The sequence below is a fragment of the Peromyscus leucopus genome, chromosome 4, assembly GCF_004664715.2.
Source record: "Peromyscus leucopus breed LL Stock chromosome 4, UCI_PerLeu_2.1, whole genome shotgun sequence".
Classification (NCBI taxonomy): Eukaryota; Metazoa; Chordata; class Mammalia; order Rodentia; family Cricetidae; genus Peromyscus; species Peromyscus leucopus.
In genome coordinates this window covers 41,444,845-41,464,959 of record NC_051066.1, presented here as the reverse complement: position 1 = coordinate 41,464,959, position 20,115 = coordinate 41,444,845, and the positions used below count along the sequence as shown (strand labels likewise).

General features: G+C 39.4%; 1 pseudogene; it reads left to right on the top strand.

Moving 5' to 3' along the window:
* The first annotated feature begins 1,167 nt into the window (after window positions 1-1,167).
* On the top strand, window positions 1,168-2,128 carry LOC114703686 (annotated as a pseudogene).
* The last annotated feature ends 17,987 nt before the right edge of the window (window positions 2,129-20,115 follow it).

Here is a 20,115-nt window from a genome sequence, read left to right as displayed (position 1 = left end):
GACCTGCTGGGTAACGCCACAAAGAACCCAAGAAGGGCTCCCACAGGACATACAGATCATCCCACAGCACTTCCCCTTTTCTTTTTTTTAAAAAGGAAGGTTTTAACTTTTACACATCTTTAAAGCCAGCTTGGTATATTTGGGAATTTGGGCGTAGCTTCTCTTACTACTTCCTGCTGGAGGGGGGCGCTGTATCTTATGGGGACACAAAGAATATTTAAGGATCATGGAGTAGTCCGTGAGGCTGTATCGTCTGAGCCAGTTGCCTTGAAACAATTCTGGATGTTGAATCATCTGGGCCATGGTGTCATCAGAGACCTTTCAGGTGGTCTTGGCTGGTCAAACCTGATGTATCTTAATCTGGAACAAATCCATAGCCTCTGGCTTTCTGTAGAGACAAAAGCAGAGCCTCTTTTCCAAAGCAACACATCCTTAGACATAAATTTCAAAATTGAAATACCTTTAAAATATACACATTGATTTAACTGAGCAGTCTTTACAATCACATGTCTTTCTGCAGTTAAAAATCCCAAAGACAATATAATCCAGACTCTCTGTGTGATATCCATCTTTACATGGCTTATTTTTTATATTACTTTTACTTTCTCTTTAAAGACTTTATTTTTTTAAACTTTCTATTTCTTTATATAACTGTCTATGTTCCTTTTCCTCTCTCTTCCAAGCCTATGTACATTTTTACACACATTGTAAAGCATTTAAAGTCTTGTTCCATCTGAATCTGTCTTATTGTGAATCTGTTGCTTTAAACTGCAGCATTTGTAAGACTGAAACAACGCTATGGCTGCTGGCTCCGCATGAAGACTGATATGAAAAGTACAACACTATTTGGAAAAATCAATACATTTGGAGACTTTAAAGTGTATCATAGATTCCAAAGGCACAAACCAAGAAAAAGTAAATCAGAAAAGTAGAATTTATCCAAATTTGATAATTTTGACTTACTTTCAAAATAACTATCTGAAAAGATGCATATTATAACAGAAATCAGCTTTAAAAAACATTATCAGTGTAAAATTGTGCAAGAGTCACCCATGTTAAAGTAAATGGTGTCTTTTTGGGGTGGCATTTCATCTGGCTAACAACAAGTGATAGTTTTAAGCAATAACAGTATTGACAAGATTAAAGAACAAACTTTTAGCCCAGAGCCCGAGAGTCAAAGCCGGTTGTCAACCCAGTCCTGTCCCGCAGTCCTCTGCCTTTCCTTTTTCTTTCAACATGACAGATGCCGCTGTATCCTTCGCCAAGGACTTCTTGGCAGGTGGAGTGGCCGCGGCCATCTCCAAGACAGCGGTAGCGCCCATGGAGCAGGTCAAACTGCTGCTGCAGGTGCAGCATGCTAGCAAGCAAAGGAGATAAACAATACAAGGGCATTATAGACTGCGTGGTTCGTATCCCCAAGGAACAGGGAGTCCTGTCCTTCCGGCGTGGTAACCTGGCCAGTGTTATCAGATACTTCCCCACCCAGGCTCTCAACTTTGCCTTCAAAGATAAATACAAGCAGATCTTTTTGGGTGGTGTGGACAAGAGGGCCCAGTTTTGGCGCTACTTTGCTGAGAACCTGGCATGAGGTAGTGCCGCTGGGGCCACATCCTTGTTCTTTGTGTACCCTCTTGATTTTGCCCGTACCTGTCTAGCAGCTGATGTGGGCAAAGCTGGAGCTGAAAGGGAATTCAAAGGCCTTGGTGACAGCCTGGTTAAGACCTACAAATCTGATGAGATTAGGGGCCTGTACCAAGGCTTTATTGTGTCAGTACAGGGCATTATCATCTACCGAGCTGCCTACTTTGGCATCTCTGACACTGCAAAGGGAATGCTTCCAGATCCCAAGAATACTCACATCTTCATCAGCTGGATGATTGATTTCACAGTCTGTCACTGCTGTTGCTGGCCTGACTTCCTATCCCTTTGACACGGTTCGGCGTCGTTGTATGATGATGCAGTTGGGATGCAAAGGAATTGATATCATGTATACAGGCATGATTGACTGCTGGAGGAAGATCGCTCATGATGAAGGAAGCAAGGCTTTCTTCAAGGGTGCATGATCCAATGTTCTCAGGGTGGTGCCTTTGTGCTTGTCTTGTATGAGGAGATCAAAAAGTACACATAATTATGTCTTAGGTGTTCTCCTGAGAACAGGCATGCTGTATAATACACCGTATCTTGAACATTCTGGACAGATTTTCTGGGCTTGTCTGTTTTATCAATGGCAACTATTTACCAGTTGAAAAGTGAGAAGCAATATTCATCTGACCAGTTTTCTCTTAAAGCCATTTCCATAATGACAATAATGATGGGACTCAATTATATTTTTTATTTCAGTCACTCCTGATAATAAAAATTGAAGAAATAAAAGAAAAAAAGAACAAACTTTAATAAAAACATTCCATATAAAAGAGTCTAACTTTCACAAGGAAATTAGTGAAAACGCTTGGAGGGGAATGAAGTGCAAGGTCAGGGGTAGATTCCTAAGAACTGTTCAACACTGTAAATGTGATGTTAGTGTTTTACCTCACAACCAAACACATAGCCATCAAAGAAGACATTAAAGTGTTTACTTATCAAATTCCACATGTTCCACAAAATAAAAATGTCAGAACAATGGTTCGATGATGTATACTCTGTCCTTCTAAGGATGTGTGTAAAATGTGTAAAGATTGCTTATCTCATGTTTGGCTTGTAAAGAACTTGTCAAGAGAGTATAAGGACCTGAGTTCAATCCCTAGCATCCATGCACACCACACATCTATACCTACAAAAACATGCACATTCATGTGTAATTAGTAAATATACTTAATATATGAAAACATTCATTCCACTTGCTTTAGTAATTACATTTACAAAATTAACTTCAACAAGAATGTGAAAGATGTCGTTACTGGTAAGTTTGACATTTTCACCAGTAGTGGAACGATTAAATTTTTTTTGGAGCAACTGTTTGAAAAAAATCACATAGATCTACTAGAAACCAGGTTTCTTAAGGCTATTTCTACCTACAGGATATATATGTACTATATTAGATAAAATGAGCAGAAACCTATACAAATAGTATCTCAATTAATGAGAATTATGTAACTGAGTGGTGTTAGCTGAACTTACGTCAATAATCAGCCATTACCATTAATATCACTGCTTTCTTCATGTTGGGCACTGAATTCTCTCTCACCATCATTGCTTTGGGAGATTGAATCCATGAGGCTTCCGTTCTCAGCACTTGAGCTGTTTCTTCCCTGAAGATGAGTTTCATTAAATGCGCAAGAATCTTTCATGCTTCTTTTGTTTATTGTTACAATTCTAGCAAATTCTGCATAGACAAAAAAATGTTTCTATGTAAAAGAAATCCAAAGGAAAGATTCAATTTATTTATTCTGCATGTGCACGTGTGTGTGTGTGTGCACTCAAATGTTGAGGTTAGAGGAGAGCTTTGACTTTTTATAATGAATCTTGTCAAGGTTACATTAGGTGACATGATATTAATGGTGTGAAATAACATAAAAATAATTTCCTGATCACATATGAAACTAGAAAACCATGTAATACTGACAAGAGATCAAACAGACTTGAAATGATACAGAGAAATAGTCTCAGATACATGTCTTACATGAATGCTATTTTGATATCAATATCATTCATTTCAATACCTGCTGAATTCAAAGATGTGGCAATGAAGTATCTTTTTTCCTATTTATAACATACTTGATTTCCTTGTTGAATGTGACTTTTTTAGATCATTTAAAATAAAGAAAATCTCCTCCTACCCCAAAAATAAGAATTCTTAGATTGCAGGCATATTTAGATTTTCATATAATTTTTAAAGAAATCAATGCTCAAAATACTTGAAACATAGACCTCAAAGGAGGGATTATACAAAAATAACCTTTAAGATTGAGCACCCTAGTAGAAAGCTTTGGTCCCATTCCAATGTTTTTTCATGCTATATATTATTATTATTATTATTATTATTATTATTATTTTGCTTTTAGTTAGAAGAGACGATTTGGGGTACATATGTGTTGTTTTTTATGCTTCTCACTTCTGCTAACATTCCCAATGATCATGGCACCAATCAGTCTTGATCACTTTAAGGCAAAGGCAGATGTGAATAAATCACTGAATATCCAGAGGTGCCTTTGATCCTATGTGATCCAGAAACTGTGAGAGAGCTATAGGGCAGACAGGAACTTTGAGGAAGAAACAGGGTCTTCTTGATTTGCCAATTTGGTAGCATGTGCATGCAAGTCTTAAATAAAGAGCAATGATTCTCAAAGTGATAGGTTTTGCACGTTAGCATGACATGGAGTAACAATGTCAAAGGAGAGGCATTCCTCGTGATGCTGAAAGGCTTGCATTCCCCTCTACATTAACATGTTATTTCCATAACTATAGAGAAGAGTAATGTTTTTAGGGATTTTTTTTCCCCACTAAGGACATTATACTAATGAAATTCTGACAATTTTGTTTGAAATTAAAGGAATATAGAGATATAAATTTCAAATCATTTTGTACCTCTGATGTATGAAAGAATCAGAAAACAAACCTCATTTGGGCTCCTGCTATGATGTCTATAGGTGCATATTCAAAAGGGAAGAAAAGCTTAAGAAGAGCTGAGAGACACACGGAAAAAAAAGTCAGAATTCCACCACTCAGTAAGAGAAAACTGGAGTGGTCTTTTCAGAGTACCCCACTAAGGGTGGATGGAAGTTCTTCCTTTCTGTATCACTGTTGGTTTATTAGTAAGAATTAGTTCTTGGCACAAAGGCATTCCCAGAAAATGGAATATGTCTTCCCCCTTGAATTCACATAGGCTACCCAGAAATTCACAAGTTCCTGGAATTTTTATAAAAAAAATTTTATATAAACAAGCAATGATCTTGAGGTTACAGTTCCTGGTAACGATCTCTATGGATGCAATCAAAACATGCACTTAGAGAAAAAAAAAGGATAAGGAAAACAAGGAAGAAATTTTCTTAGAGATAGATTTTTATTAAAATGTTTATCCTTTCTTAATTCATTCACATTGGGTGTTACAGCACCATTAGTAAATTGTTATTTTTATGAGACTGTTTCACTAAGGAAATTTCTTAATTCATTACATTTTATTAGATCAGCAGTAATGAACCAAAAACAATATCATTTATTTTTATTACTACTGTAGGTTAAATCACAATGATTTATACAGCCAGTTTGAAGCAATGACTGTGTAATTACTTGGTTATTGTCAACGATATATTTTTCTTAAATAAGACACTTTAACCACATGTAAAGTCGATAAATACAGAAACTTGTAAGTGAAAATAGTGGGCTAGACATGCAGCCACCATCTTGAACTTAAGGTACCATGTGTATCCGTTCTGGTTGGGGTGTAAGGGATGTTCGAAAATGGGCAAATGACTGGTATAATGGAGTGACAATATGAACATGCCAAAGTCAAGTTATGCAGTAGTAAAATGATATTTATAGCATTATAAGCCTAACAGGGCTAATTTTCTTAAGTAGAAACCATGCATAGTCATTCCACATTTTCTGTATGCTTGCTTCTCTGACAGGGAGAATATTTTCCAGTATTTCATGACCATTTTTCTCAGGACACTTAAAACTACAAGGTTGTTAGACAATATTCTTTTGGTCTTATCATCCCAAGACTTAACACTTCCATTAGTCCTGTCTTCCAGGTAGTGAAGAACAGATGTGCTACAACACTTTGTAATTTGTAAGGAATTGATGACATTAAGGAAGCTAATTCCTTTTTCTGGATAAATAATCTCAATTCAGATAGATGCTAAGATAGCAGGTCAGCAAAGGCCTTGCTTGTTTAAATTTACTAAAGATGTGTTAATATTTGCAGCTACCATTAAATGATTGTCTTGAAATTTTCCAGAAGAAAAGCAATTATGGATCTGTCATCCATTATCTACACTCTTGTGTCAAATAATGCCAAATCCAAGGAAATTTTGCAGCTCATTTGGCAATAAAACCTGACCATAACAATCATGAACACAATTATATACTTTGTTCTAGTTAGTATCATTATCCAGCTATTTTACTGTATATGCTCAAGACTCTTACAAAATTTACTCTGACTATTCTCTAATATGTAGTGAATTCACCATATTGCTTTTGGGAGTTGAGAAAAATAGCTCAAAACCAAAAGCTATTGAACTCGACACATATCTGGGACAAAGGTTTCACATAAGCTTCCAGATGCAGGCCATCTAGGCAGTGTTGGGCATGCGATCCCTCTTGTTGTTTGAGCTTTAAGTTAGACCAGTCATTGGTTGGCCATTCCCACAAGTTCTGAGCCACCATTGCCCCAGTACATCTTTCATGCAGGACAGATTGTAGGTAGAAGGTTTTGTGACTGGATTGGTCTCCCTGTTCCATCACTGGAAGCCTTGCCTGTATCCATTACTCCATTACTAGGAGTCCTTGATAGGGCCACCCTCCTAGATTCCAGAAGGTTTCCACTGCATTAGATTTTCACATTTCCCCTCAAATACCTGCTAATTCCAGTAAAGTCTCTCTCTGTATTCTCTCCTTCCCCCACCTGATTCCTCCTCTTCCCATCCCCACCTGCCCCTAGTTCACCTGCAAAATCTATTCTATTTTTCCTTTCCAGGGAGATCCAAGCATCCCCCTGCAAGTCTCCTTTGTTACTTACCCTCTCAGAATCTGTGGATGGTAGTATGATTATCTCTTACTTAGTAGCTAATAAATACATATAAGTGATCATATATTATGTCTGTCTTTCTGATCCTGGGCTGCTTCACTCATGATGTTTTTTTTTTTTTTTTTTCTAGTTCCATCCATTTGCCTGTAAATTTCATGATGTCATTTTTTTAACAGCTGAGTATACTCCATTGTGAAAATGTAGCATGTTTCCTTCATCCATTCTTTGGTTGAGGGGCATCTAGGTTGTTTCCAGTTTCTGGCTATTATTAATATAGCTGCTATGAACATAGTTAAGCAAGTGTCTTTGTGGCAGGATAGTATATATTTTGAGTATATGCCCAGGAGTGGTATAGCTGGATCTTGAGTTAGATTGATTCCTGATTTTCTAAAGAACCATCATATTGATTTTCATAGTAGCTATACAAGCTTGTACTCCTACCAGAAATGGAGGAGTGTTCCCCTTGCTCTACATTCTTGCCAGCATGAGCTGTCATTTGTGTACTGACATTATGGCCCAGAGCCCTAGGGTAGATTAAATACAACTGGCAAAAAGAGAAGAAAGAAGAAAAAGTCAATGAAATGATTCCTAATGATATTTGGCTATACTCATAGATCAGGGAACCCCATGGAAGAGGGAGAGGAAGGAGTGTAGGTGTCAGAGGGGTTGAGAACACTAGAACATGGCCCATAAAATCAACTAAGCAAGCCTTATAGGGCCTCACAGAGATTGAAGAGGCAAGCATGGGGTGTGTATGAGTCTGTGATAGACCTTGGACATATATGTTGTGGTTATTTAGCTTGGAGTTTTTGTGGATATCCTAACAGTGGGAATGGGGGTGTTTCTGACTCTTACATCTGCTTTTGAGACCCTTTTCCTCCTACTGGGTTGCCTTGTCAAGCCTTAATGTGAGGGTTTGTGCCTAGTCTTATTACATTATGTTATGCTGTGTTTGGTTGAAATACCTGGGAGGCCTACTCTTTTCTGAAGGGAAATGAAGTAACAGTGGATCTGAGAGAGAGGGAGGTAGAGGGAGACTTAGAGGAGTGGAAGGAGAGGAGGTTGTGGCCGAGATGTATTATATGAGAGAAGAATAAAAAAAATTTCTTTGGATTGGGGATGTAACTAAATAGTGTAGTTCTTGACTAGGATGTAGAGAGCTTGGTTTGGTCTGTAGCAGTTCAAGAAAACAAAAACAAAAATCAGAAAAAAAGAGAGTGTGTTTCTTGTGTGAACTCTGTAGACCACAATGTGCTGCAATGTCAAAAAGTTAGACACAGCTGCATAATGTTATCCTCAAATAAAAATGATTGTTCTTCAGAAAAAAATATTTTCCATAAGAAGTTGTAAACTTGGCTTATTTATTTTTTTAATAAATGGTGAATTTGCTTTGGCAGGAGGAAAGGAAGTGTGGGGTTCTGTATTCAGGTCCTCTGGCTTCTCGCATTTTCAAGTATTTCATTGTGCATTGGTTCAACTTTTCCCCTACTCTGCCTGGTTAATTCTGAACTATGGATAGCAGCAAAGCGAGGCTGCCAGGCCTCTTATCACTGGAGGTGGGATATCATAAGCATGGCTGGTCATTCCACATTCAAGGAATGCAAGTAGTTTTATCATAAGTGGACTCAGGATGGAAAGATGATCATGAATATTTATTAGAATGTTGTTATAAACACAAGAATCAACATAGAGAACTGAAAAATGAGTGATTTATCTTTAGAAAGTTACTTGATAACAAAAACTCCTAAGGTCTGAAAAAGAGAACAATCTTGCTCTCAGTGTGTTCTAGGCATGACAAGATTTCCATTGTGTTCTAGGCATGACCAAATTCCTAGTGTGTTCTAGGCATTGCCAGAAGCCCAGTGTGTTTTAGGCATTACCAGATACCCAGTGTATTCTAGGTATTGCCAAATTCCCAGTGTGTTCTAGGCATTGCCAGATTCCCAGTGTGTTCTAAGCATTGCCAGATTCCCAGTGTGTTCTAGGCATTGCCAGAAGCCCAGTGTGTTCTAGGCATTGCCAGATTCTCATTGTGTTCTAGGCATTGCCAGATTCCCAGTGTGTTCTAGGCATTGCCAGATTCTCAGTGTGTTCTAGGCATTGCCAGACTCTTAGTGTGTTCTAGGCATTACCACATTCCCAGTGTGTTCTAGGCACTGCCAGAGTCCCAGGACCTTCTGACTTCACTGTAATGTCTGCTTTTGACATGGCAAAGTCTTTTCTTATTTCATGTTCCAGACTACTGAGAGATAAGTAATCACCAAAATTTGTCTTTATGTTATATAGAAATTTTTTTGAAAGATGGAAAATAGCACTTATTTTAAACTATACCAAAAAGCTAATTATATTACTTTTATATAATTATAATTAATTTTATTACTAAGGACAGTTTGAGTGAAAACATGCATCCTCTCCCTTCTCCCTGTTTATAACTCTACTTCACATCCATTTTGCTAGAGATTTCTGAATGAGAAAAAAGAAACTAAAAGAACAGGAAAGGATATTACTGCTCCTAGGTATGGTGGAGGAGGAAGTTTATTATAAATAAAAGGGAGTATTGGTGGAAGTCTTAAGGCAACTCCACGTAGTTAAAAGGGAGGTTTATTTTATGGGGTAACTTACAAGTAAAGGGGTAGGTTACAGGGTCCAGGAAAGATGTAGTGCAGTCCAGTGATGTTCTCTGGAGGACTCTGCTTGATCTACCTCTAGCGTCCAGGATCCAGGAACCAAGAGAGCCAGCCCATCTGGATCTTGGGTCTTAAGGGCTCCTCTCTTGGCCCACCTCGTAAGTGTGACAATTACTGGAAGCCTCAATGAGGGTATTTACTTCCAGGGCAAAGCTAGAACAGCTACCCACTACAAGGTAGCGTGTAGGTAGAGGCAGGGACATTTGAGAGTCCAGAGTGGACATGACCAGACTGAGCTGGGCCATGTTGGGAGAGAAAGGGGAAAAGGGAGGGCAGAGATGGGAACCAGGAGCAGCGGCCAGGAAGCCCAAAGGTACAAAGAGGAATGGGTAACCAAAATGGTTGGATTTTATGGGGAAGGGCAACTGGGGAAGGACAGCCTAGCCCCTGAGCTGGAGAAGGTTAGGCTAGGGGATAGAGTATACCGGCCAGGAGGACCTGATAATAGGTAAGGACTGAGGAATGCAGGGAGAACATGGAGGCGGTCCTTTGATATGTTAAATATGCACCCCAGCCATTTGTCCAGCGTTGGAAACTTAACATCCTAGCCTTTTTATTGATAATAAATAGTAAGCGGTGATATAATCTTCTGTGACTACTTTCTGCTGACATTGGGACATTGTGGTTGGGGACCTAAAAAGCTGGAATGTTGGCCAAGTCCCTGAAAAGTAGGCTGTTCCACTCACTGTCCAGGCTCTCCAGGACCATATGGGGCTAGGGACATGCAAGCATTAGAGAAATTTGCAGTCTTTAATTGATTGGAAATCTGCTGGAAATTGATTTGATATGTGAAATAGGCACCTCAGCCATTTGTCCTGGGTTTGAAACTTAACAATTTTAAGGTGCAATAATTTCATATTATTTGTAATCATGTGACTATCACAATAAATGTGGTGGGTAATGTTTACTGTCAACTTGAATCTAGAATTACATAGGAGCTAAATTTTCAGTCATACATGTGAGGGATCATCTAGATTAGGTTAGTTTCTGTGCACACCTGTGGGGGATTATCTAGATTAGGTTAGCCTCTATGCATGCCTGGGAAGGATTATCTAGAGTAGGTTAGCCTCTGTGTACACCTGTAGGGAATCATCTAGATTAGGTTATCTTCTGTGCATGCCTGTGGGGGATAAACTAGATTAGATTAACCTCTGTGAACACCTGTGAGAGATCATCTGACTAGGTTAGCCTCTGTTCATGACTGTGGGGGATCATCTAGATTAGGTTAGCCTCTGTGAATGTCTGTAGGCAATTATCTAGATTAGTTAGCCTCTATGCATGTCTCTGGGGGATTTTCTAGATTAGGTTAGCCTCCGTGAATACCTCTGGTGGATCACCTGATTAGGTTAGCCTCTGTGCACACCTGTGGGGAATCATCTAGATTAGGTTAGCCTTTATTCATGTCTATGGGGGATTATCTAGATAAGATTGGCCTCTGTTCATGTCTGTAGGGGGTTATCTAGATTAGGTTAGCCTCTGTGCATGTCTGTGGGGGATTACCTAGATTAGGTTAGCCTCTGTGCATGTCTGTGGGGGATCATCTAGATTAGGTTAGCCTCTGTGCATGTCTGTGGGGGATCATCTAGATTAGGTTAGCCTCTGTGCACAGATGTGAGGAATCATCTAGATAGGTTAGCCTCTTTTTGTGCCTGTGGGGGATCATCTAGATTAGGTTAGCCTCTATTCATGCCTGTGTGGGATCATCTAGATTAGATGATCTAATCTCTCTGCATGTCTGTGGGGGGTAAATGTGGTTAGGTTAGCCCCTGTGCACATCTGTGGGGCTTATATAAATTAGGTTAATTTAAGCAGGAAGACCCACCCAAACTAAGGGCTACACCATTTCCTGAGCTTTGATCTTGGACTGCCCAGAAGGAGGAAGCTGTCTAAGGACAAGCATGCACTGTTCTCTCCTTCCTGGCTATAGTACAACAGGAACAGCAGCTTCCAGCGCCTATCCTTTAGGCTTCCCCACCATGACACACTAAATACTCAAACTGTAAGCAAAAATAAACCCCTCTTTCCTTAAATTGTTTTTGCCAGAGTGTTTTCTCACAACAACATGAAAAATAACTAAGTCTGAAGATGAAAACCTATGTGTATTGTTTAACCAAATGAACACACAAGAGGTTGAACACTTCAAGTACGTTCATGTAGCTGGGAACCCTTCACCTTTTGGCAACAATTTAGGTTGCATTCAGAAAAGAAGACAAAACCTAAGCCGTTTAAAAATGTCTTTTTTTTTTTTGCCACATATACTGTGTTAGAATAAAATGAGGGTTTTGTTATATTTAAATCTTTGTTTTACTATGTTATTGAACAGTGCTTGTGGATAGCAACATGCTTCCTGTCCTTTCCTATCCTATCCTATTCTTTCTCACTTTTTCCCTGCTGAAAGTATGAATGAGAGAACATCTGGTCTTTGAACAGTTCTCTCTCCCTCCCTGTCTGCTTCTTTCCCTCCCTCAACCCCTCCCTCCTTCCTCCCTTTCTTCTGTCTCCCTCCCCCTCCTCACTTTATTTTGTATGAGTTTAAGGCAATACATCTTAAAGACTTAAAATCATCAAGGTTAGCTTATTTAAGTAAAATATACTCATACCTGGTAATCACACAAACACAAGTTGTAAGAAACTAAGAAACAAAACAGCTCATCAAGAACAGTGGAAATAAGACCTAAAAATACTGTTTTGATTTAGTAATATTATTGGGAAAATGTTGAATTTATGAGTATCTCTTTTTTTCTTAATTTTTTATATTCATTTTTCATGCTAACCACAGATCTCCCTCTCGTCCCTCCTCCTGCTTCCCCTTCCCCCCAACATCTCTCAATCTAATCAATAGCATTATAGTTCTGTTTGTGTACTCTTTCAATTGTTTATCTATTGGCTTCTTTTTTCAGGGGGTGGTGGTTTCAAAACAGGGTTTCTCTGTGTAGCTTTGGTGCCTGTTCTGGATCTTGCTCTGTAGACCAGGCTGGCCTGGAACTAGTAGAGATCTGCCTAGCTCTGCTTCCTGAGTGCTGAGATTAAAGTAAAGGCATGTGCCATCACCGCCTGGCCTTGGTTTCTTATTTAGCCTTTTTTTTTTTTTTTGTCTTAGTTGATTTATAATTTATGGTCTGTCAACCTACACATTTCTGATAGATGATACAGTTGGAACTTGTTCTCATTAAGTTCACTGTTAAAAAACAAAAGGAATAACTCAAACAGAAATAAAATACAGAGGAATGAAACCTTTTACTTTATAACTAAGGCAAATAATGACCTCAGAGACTGAGGGAACTGGGGACCCCATTGTAAATTTCAAGTTGGTTCCATGGCAAAACAGGAGTTTTGTTGTCCTCTTTGAATCCATATTTTTCTCCCATATTTTTCTCTCATTTGTTCTTTTCTTAAGCACCACAGCCAAAGGACACGTCCTTAATATATCAATGCACAGCTCTTCAGTGAGGGATCTCCACCAGTAGGGAAGTGTTTGACCAGAGTAGTATTAATATTTAAATTAAATATACCATATACATATACATCATATACATATATACATACATACATACTTTGGAGATATCCTCTATTTTCTATTGGCAAGAACCCTAATGGAGATGACAAAGTCACACAGGGACCTAGGGTTAAGCCAAATACTACTATTCTAAAAAGCAAAAATGTAGCAATAAAATGTCTTCTAATGATATTCTGCTGTACTCATAGATCAGTGCCTTGCTCAGCCACCATCAGAGAGCTTCCTCCTGCAGCAAATGAGAACAGAGAGACCCATAACCAGACAGAGAGTGAGAAACCTTGGAACACTCCACTGTAAATGTGATATCTCCTCCAATTCCCTCCCCTTAGGCCTCAGAGAACCTTGCAGAAGAGAAGTCACAAAGTAAAGAGCCAGAGTGGATGAAAGACACTAAGAAAACAAGGTCCTTTAACTCTTCATGAGCAAAGCAAATAAGAACTCACAGAGACTGAGGCAGTAAGCACAGGACTTGCATGGGCATGTAATGTGGGGATTTAACAAGGCAATGCCACGTAGTTAAAACGGAGGTTTGTTTGGAGGTAATTTACAGCCAGTAAAGGGTTGGTTACAGGATCCGGGAGAGATGAGGTGTAGTCCAGTGGGGCTCTCTGGTGTCCTACTTGGTCAGCCATCCAGTATCCAGGATCACCAGGAACCAAGTGGCCTGGCATGTCCAGATCTCGGGTCTTAAGGCCTCTATCTCAGCCCCACCCCAGGGACAGGTCATAGGTAGGCATGGCAGGTAGCAGAAGCCGCACTAGGAGTAATACTTCCAGGTCAAAGCTGGAACAGCTACCCACTACAGGTATACAAAGGTCCTATGAGCACATATTATGGCTTTCAGTTTAGTGTTTTTATGGGATTCCTGGGTGTGTGAACGAGTAGGTCTCTGATTCTTGTGCCTTCCCTAGGGCTCTTTTCCTTCTGTTTGTTTGTTTTTGTCCAATTCTGATGTATTAGATTTTGTTTTATCCCATTATCAAAAAATAATTTAAATTTATGATGATTGGGAGAGAAACTAAGGAATTAAAAATGCTGAGGAATAGAAGAGGAAAATTATGTCCCTTTAAAAAACAAAACCAAATGGTAAGTAAAGATAATATAGATTAATTCATGTGAAATCTCCAAGTAGCAAATTTTACAAAAATTGAACTGTATTCCTTGGGAAAGTATAAACTTAAACATACTCTAAAGTGGATAAGTAGATAAAAACTAAGGAAACAAAATTCTGAATCCCACTCTTTTTCAATTATTCAAGGTGTTAATGATGTGTAGAGTAACGATTTTCCCTTGTAGAAAATTGGAGAATATTTCAAAACAGATGTGCTTTGTATGTGTAGAACAGTGCTACAATAAAAAGAAAGAAAATAGAAAAAGAAAATATTAAGAAATAAATGATTGAAAGGCTAAGGGGAAAGGACTGTTCAGCTGAATCGGTAGAAAATGGGACTTTTTAAGAGTTAAGACCCAGAATGTGTTTGGTTGTGTTTCTTTATTTCTTTGTGAGCCACACTTGTCCATTACCCTGAACTAACAGACAGGACCTCCCATTTTCTTCAATTCCTTGCTGTGGACTTCAGTGCCCTATTGGCTATAGAGAGAGGATGCTATATTTTAGAACCAAGGCAGAGGTCAACATTGGTTTGTGTTCACCCTTGATGTCACCATTCAGAGTGGTTTCTGATTGACCACTCTGTGCCCGTTCTGTTGAGAACCCAGCTCACAAAGGGAACATCTTATTTTTGATACATTCCATCTAAGGAGACAGAAGCCGCCATTAACCTATCAGAAAAGCTACTGGCACACCCTAGTATTAGAAGAAAAATCTTTAAAGTCAGCATTGTATTGTACAGTTCTGAAAGGTGTCAGGAGTGTCACTACTGGGGGCCTTTGTGATGTTGCCCTGCCACATGGTAGGTGTTATGAGAATATCCATAGATCCATGCATTGTGCTTCTAGATTTCTAAAAATTAATTGAGTGGTAATCCTTGCTTATCATTTATTTATTTATTTATTTATTGGCTTATTTATTTATTTATTGGCTTATTTATTTATTTATTTATACATCATTCTGAGGCCCCCTTTTCTTAACACTTACTGGTAAGATAGATTTCTGTGAATCCCAAGCAGTTCCCAAGACAACTGTGCTCTCAGTATTTGGACTTGAGTGTTGAATCCCCAAGCAACACAGGCCATCAAGGAAACAACTTTGTGTTTCCAGACATAATGGTCAGGAAGAAGTCATACCTGTGCCTGGGCACTTGGTTTCTTGTACTGCATGTCAAAAACTATCTCTCTCCAATTTAGAGATGCCCTAGCCTAATTCAACAGGCCAAAGGTCCCAATTGCTAATTTGCTAAGCAATTTATCACATATTACCTATACCATCTCAAGTCAGATCAAGTGCGACCACCAAATCATGGCAATGAGTCGAGACAAGGGAAATTGCTATTAATTCACTGAGATGACTTGTTGCTAAATATTGAAAACACGTTTTTAATTTGAAACATTAGCTGTGCATTCTATTATGTGACTGCTTCAGTAATATGTATAGAAAACTATGTTTAAAATGTGCAATATGAAACTTAACAGGTGTATCTTGACACAATTAAAATAAAATAAAAATTTACATGGAATTCAGGTGGGTTCAAGTAGTGAGTGCTTAGACATTTTTCACAAGTCTTTTCAAATAGGATGATGTTCTAAATACAGAGATATTTCCTCCTCAACTGAGCTGCAAGAATGGACAAAGGCCCATAGTGAAGGAGTCTATCTATCGTAGCTCTATGTTCAACAAGGACCACATGACCTTCACAATCATCATGTCTGGAATCAGAAGCTTTCAGATCTATGCTCTGCCATTTATTAATTACTTAATTTTGTAAGCCTGGCTACCTTGTCTACACAGTCAGGGGACTATAACCTGATGGCAATAATTATAACTACCTCATAAATGTGCATATTGAAAAATCACCTTGGTATTTGATGATAGAGTTTCTATTAAGTCGCAGCCACAATGATCAGTGATAAAGACCATGGCTTTCAAAGTCCACCAGTGTACTAGTGGTAGTCAGCAAGCAAAACCAGAAAAGTTTTGGGGAATCTTTAAATTTGGTACTATAATATGTGACCAAGAAAGCAAAGCCAAAATTTATAAGAGGGATACTGACAGTGAGGTGCCTACACCCATATCCAATGCTTTTTACCAGCTGGAGTGCTGAGCAATGGTGCCAAAACACACTCAGTGCATCTCAAGAGTCATCTTTCCTGCTTCCTCACATGTGTATCTGCCTCATAATTTAAGAATAAAGTTAAAATGGCAAATGAGAATCATCACTATTTTCATAGTCTCCTAACCTGAGTTTGTTGACTATTTGGAGCTTGCTAGGTAAATGTTATAGAGACAACCTAGAGATGTGTATGTTCATGACTATTCTGGCCTAAGAAAGAGTGGGGAGTTTATTAAGCATAATCTTAAAGCCATTATGTGATTCCTTGGTGATAGCAATTAATGCTGAGGTACTGGGATGTCTTATAGTCTATGCTTTGAAAATTCTTTGATTATGTAGAAAACATAGGGAGCTTCAGTGAAGAATATTTGGTTTCAAAATACACTAATATGTTCAACTATAACCTAAGTGGCCATAGTCATCTCACAAAACAGAGTTTTATAAATGTCCTAAAAACCAGTGATGAGCCGGGCGGTGGTGGCGCACGCCTTTAATCCCAGCACTCGGGAGGCAGAGGCAGGAGGATCTCTGTGAGTTCGAGGCCAGCCTGGGCTACCAAGTGAGCTCCAGGAAAGGCGCAAAGCTACACAGAGAAACCCTGTCTCGAAAAACCAAAAAAAAAAAAAAAAACCAGTGATGATTTCTTGTATTTTATAGATACTTACACTAAGAAGAGGAAAGGGGTGCTTCTTTAGGACTGGAGAGTGATGGGAAAAGTCTGGCATAATTTAGTGTCTAATTTGGTCGCTCTAACAACCACTGTTCTTTTCAGAGTAGCACTGAGAGTGACATTGCGTACACACCCCAAAGTTGCTCTGGAAGTGAAACAGCCATATCTGATCTGCTAGTTTCTCAAGGTAAGATGATCGGTAGTCCTTGGAGGAAGACAGTTTTACATAGCACCTTTGATTTTGCAGTTTTGAATTGCTCATCTGTAAAGCACTTTTGTTGACTGGAGGATCTGTGAGTCAGAGTGAACAAAGACATATTCACATTATAACAGAGACATGGACACACACTTCAGTCTAAGTGTCAAAGCTCAGCAGATATTTTTATAAAAGGAATATCTCATTTGCCAAGAGTGACACTTGAAAACTAGCTTCACTTAGCATCTCAGGTCTCGTGAAGAACACACAGCAGCCAGAACGCTATGAAGACATAACAAGAAATAAACAAGCACCTTAACCACTTACTATCTTCACCTTGATTTCCTTCTGAATGATGGAATACATTTAAAATTCCATAAGGCATCAGTTGGGCATCCATGGCAGCCATCAATTAACCTGCATTTTGTTTACAAAGAGAGTAATTGGCATCTGTGCCTATGAATCTATTTTACTAATAACTGTTCTAAGGTACTTTCTACACATCTAATAGAGAGGGGAGTTGCTAAGTAGGGCTAAATCTTCCAAGATTTCGTTGTCAATCCTTTCTTTGGCTTTGGAGCATAAAACTTACTTTCTCTTTTTATGCTTGCTGGAAGCCTGGAAGCTACCACTCAGAAATCATATATAAATGCAAGCCTTCCCCACGTCTTTCATTTGCTAGTTACCTTTTTTGCTTCCATGGTGGAGTGAAGTTGGATCTCACCTTCTGCAACTGTTCTTTGCCCCCAGTCTGACGCTTATCTCGAGGAATACATATCACAGAATGTTTGAAGTTCCTCCATTAGGAAAACAGGGCTGGAGACTCACTACATTTATCTTCAGTTCCTCAGTATTCAGGGCATATTTGAGAGAGATCAAGTTATAGTACAACACCAGAAAGGACTAGAAACTGAGTCTGAAACACCCCTGTCCTTAAAAATCCATTAGACCTTCTTGCAGTGCTCTGGAGTCTGCTTCTGCTCTAGACAGACTCAGACATCTGCACAGTTTGTGAAAACTTACTCATGTCTCCTTTAAACACCCTGCCAAACACTTGAAGAAGTCAGCTGATCAGATCACCAAGACACAAGGACAGAGGAGGAAACAGCCCTTTATTCCCATGGACATTTGGTCCCACTGCTTGCTCATATGTCTTTGTGGGTTTGTCTCTGCTTCTTACTGAAGATAACAGAGGCCAAGCACTTTTGATATCACTTCTATATTACAAACATTTTTAAATCACACACAAATATACAAAAAGACTAGTTCAGAAATCAAAAGGGCCCACGAATCCACTGGGCTCCATTGAAACTAAATTCCTTCCTAGTCCCAGTTGAGTGCAGCAAGCCTGGAGCTTGGCTCTGCTTAACCCCCTCCACTTCCCCACAGTGACCAGCTCTGCTTCTTACAGTGTTGAAAGCTGAGGAAGGGAGAGAGGTAAAGGGTGGCAAAGAGTGGCTTCGAATGGAACCTGGATACTTTGGTATCACTTTCATCTAATAGAGTAGACACTTTAAAATTGAGTCCTTTGCTTTTGGTTTTGTTGTATTCAAAGGTTCCTGGGTGCAGCCTTCAGCTCTGGAGAACTGACCTGTTTCATCGCTCTACTTTAGTTAACTCTATCCCTATAGTCCCTGCTTTCCTCTAATACTTTCTGTGTGACCTCTCGCTTCCGTTCCCTGTCTCCCTCCCTCCTGCATCCCCAGTGCAGCACTTGGAAAAGATACTTTTCAACTGAGGTCTAGCTGTCCAGCCTGTCTTCGGTGCTCACGTGCAAGCTGGAAAGCAGCAAGCCGACCACGCATGGCAGACATGCATAGCAGAACCAGCATTCCATGACCTTGTTTCTGAGAAGCCATCTACTTGGTGCTTCTCCAATTTTTTTTTTGTGGGGGTGGGGTCATGGGTGGGGTGGAAACATATTTCCCAAAGAACATGGTTCTTGAAACACTTCTCACTTAGTCCAAGGAAAAGCAAAGAGCCCTCTCTTCCAAAAGCTTTCTTCCAGAGTTCAGTTTTAGTTTGCCACTTGTCTATCATTGTTTCAAAATCAGAAACAGGAATTTAGTGGATGGTGGCAATTCCAACTGAGAACTACCTTCTTCCAAGGTTCTGCTTCATGAGGATGATCTGCATTTCACTGTGAAAAGGAGGTGTGGATGCCATCTTCTGAGGTGCAACAAGCAACATGAAGGAAAATAGCATTCAATTTTATCATTTTATTCCATTGAAAAATAAGACCTAATTTTCCTCCTGAGAGGATTCTGTATCCTTTCTCACTTGATTGATTTGAAGCAAGACAATTTTCTGTAGTAGCTGCCGGAGCATACCCACTCTTTGTCCTTTAAGGACGTTTCATGATTGGCCACCTCTAACCTTGGGGTATTGTTGAACTCAATTGACATATCATGGTATCTACCTAGACTTCTGCTGTACAGTTTGAATAAAAGCATGCATGTATTTAAATATTTCTGAGCTCTTTTGGTATTGCTGCTCTGGTCTATGAAAGAAAGGCAAATATAAATCAAACTTCTCCTCTAGTGTAGAGAAAGACTGTAGATTGGAGGCTTTTTCTTCATATGCCTGAGGACTATGGCTGTTTTTCATGACAGCAAACACACAGAACCAGCTACTAGAAATAAAACTGAGAAGAAATCTGTGAGTTGGAAATAGTAAAGTTATCTTTTTCTTAGCATTCTCAATATATGAATGGCAGCTCATGCACCAGTGATGGATCCTGATCCTACTGCCAGGGGTCTGCTTAAGCAGATGAAGCTACACACCTGTATTGTTTATGCAGAGGGCCTAGTCCAGTCCCATGGAGGATCCTCAGGTTTAAAGTTCATGAGTTTCCACTAGCTTGCTTTGGCTGTCTCTGTAGGTTTCCCCATCATACTCTTGATGCCACTTACTCATAGAATCCCTCTTCCCTCTCTTCCACTGGACTCCTGGAGCTCAGCCTGGTTTTTGGAGCCCATTATCTATGGTGGGACACCTTGCATAGCCTTAATGCTGGGGGGGGGGGGAGGGGGGGGTGTTGGGCCTGCTTCAACTGAATATGCCAGGCTCTGCTGACTCGCCATGGGAGGCCTTACCTTTTCAAAGGAGGAAATGGGGCATGGGTTGGGCT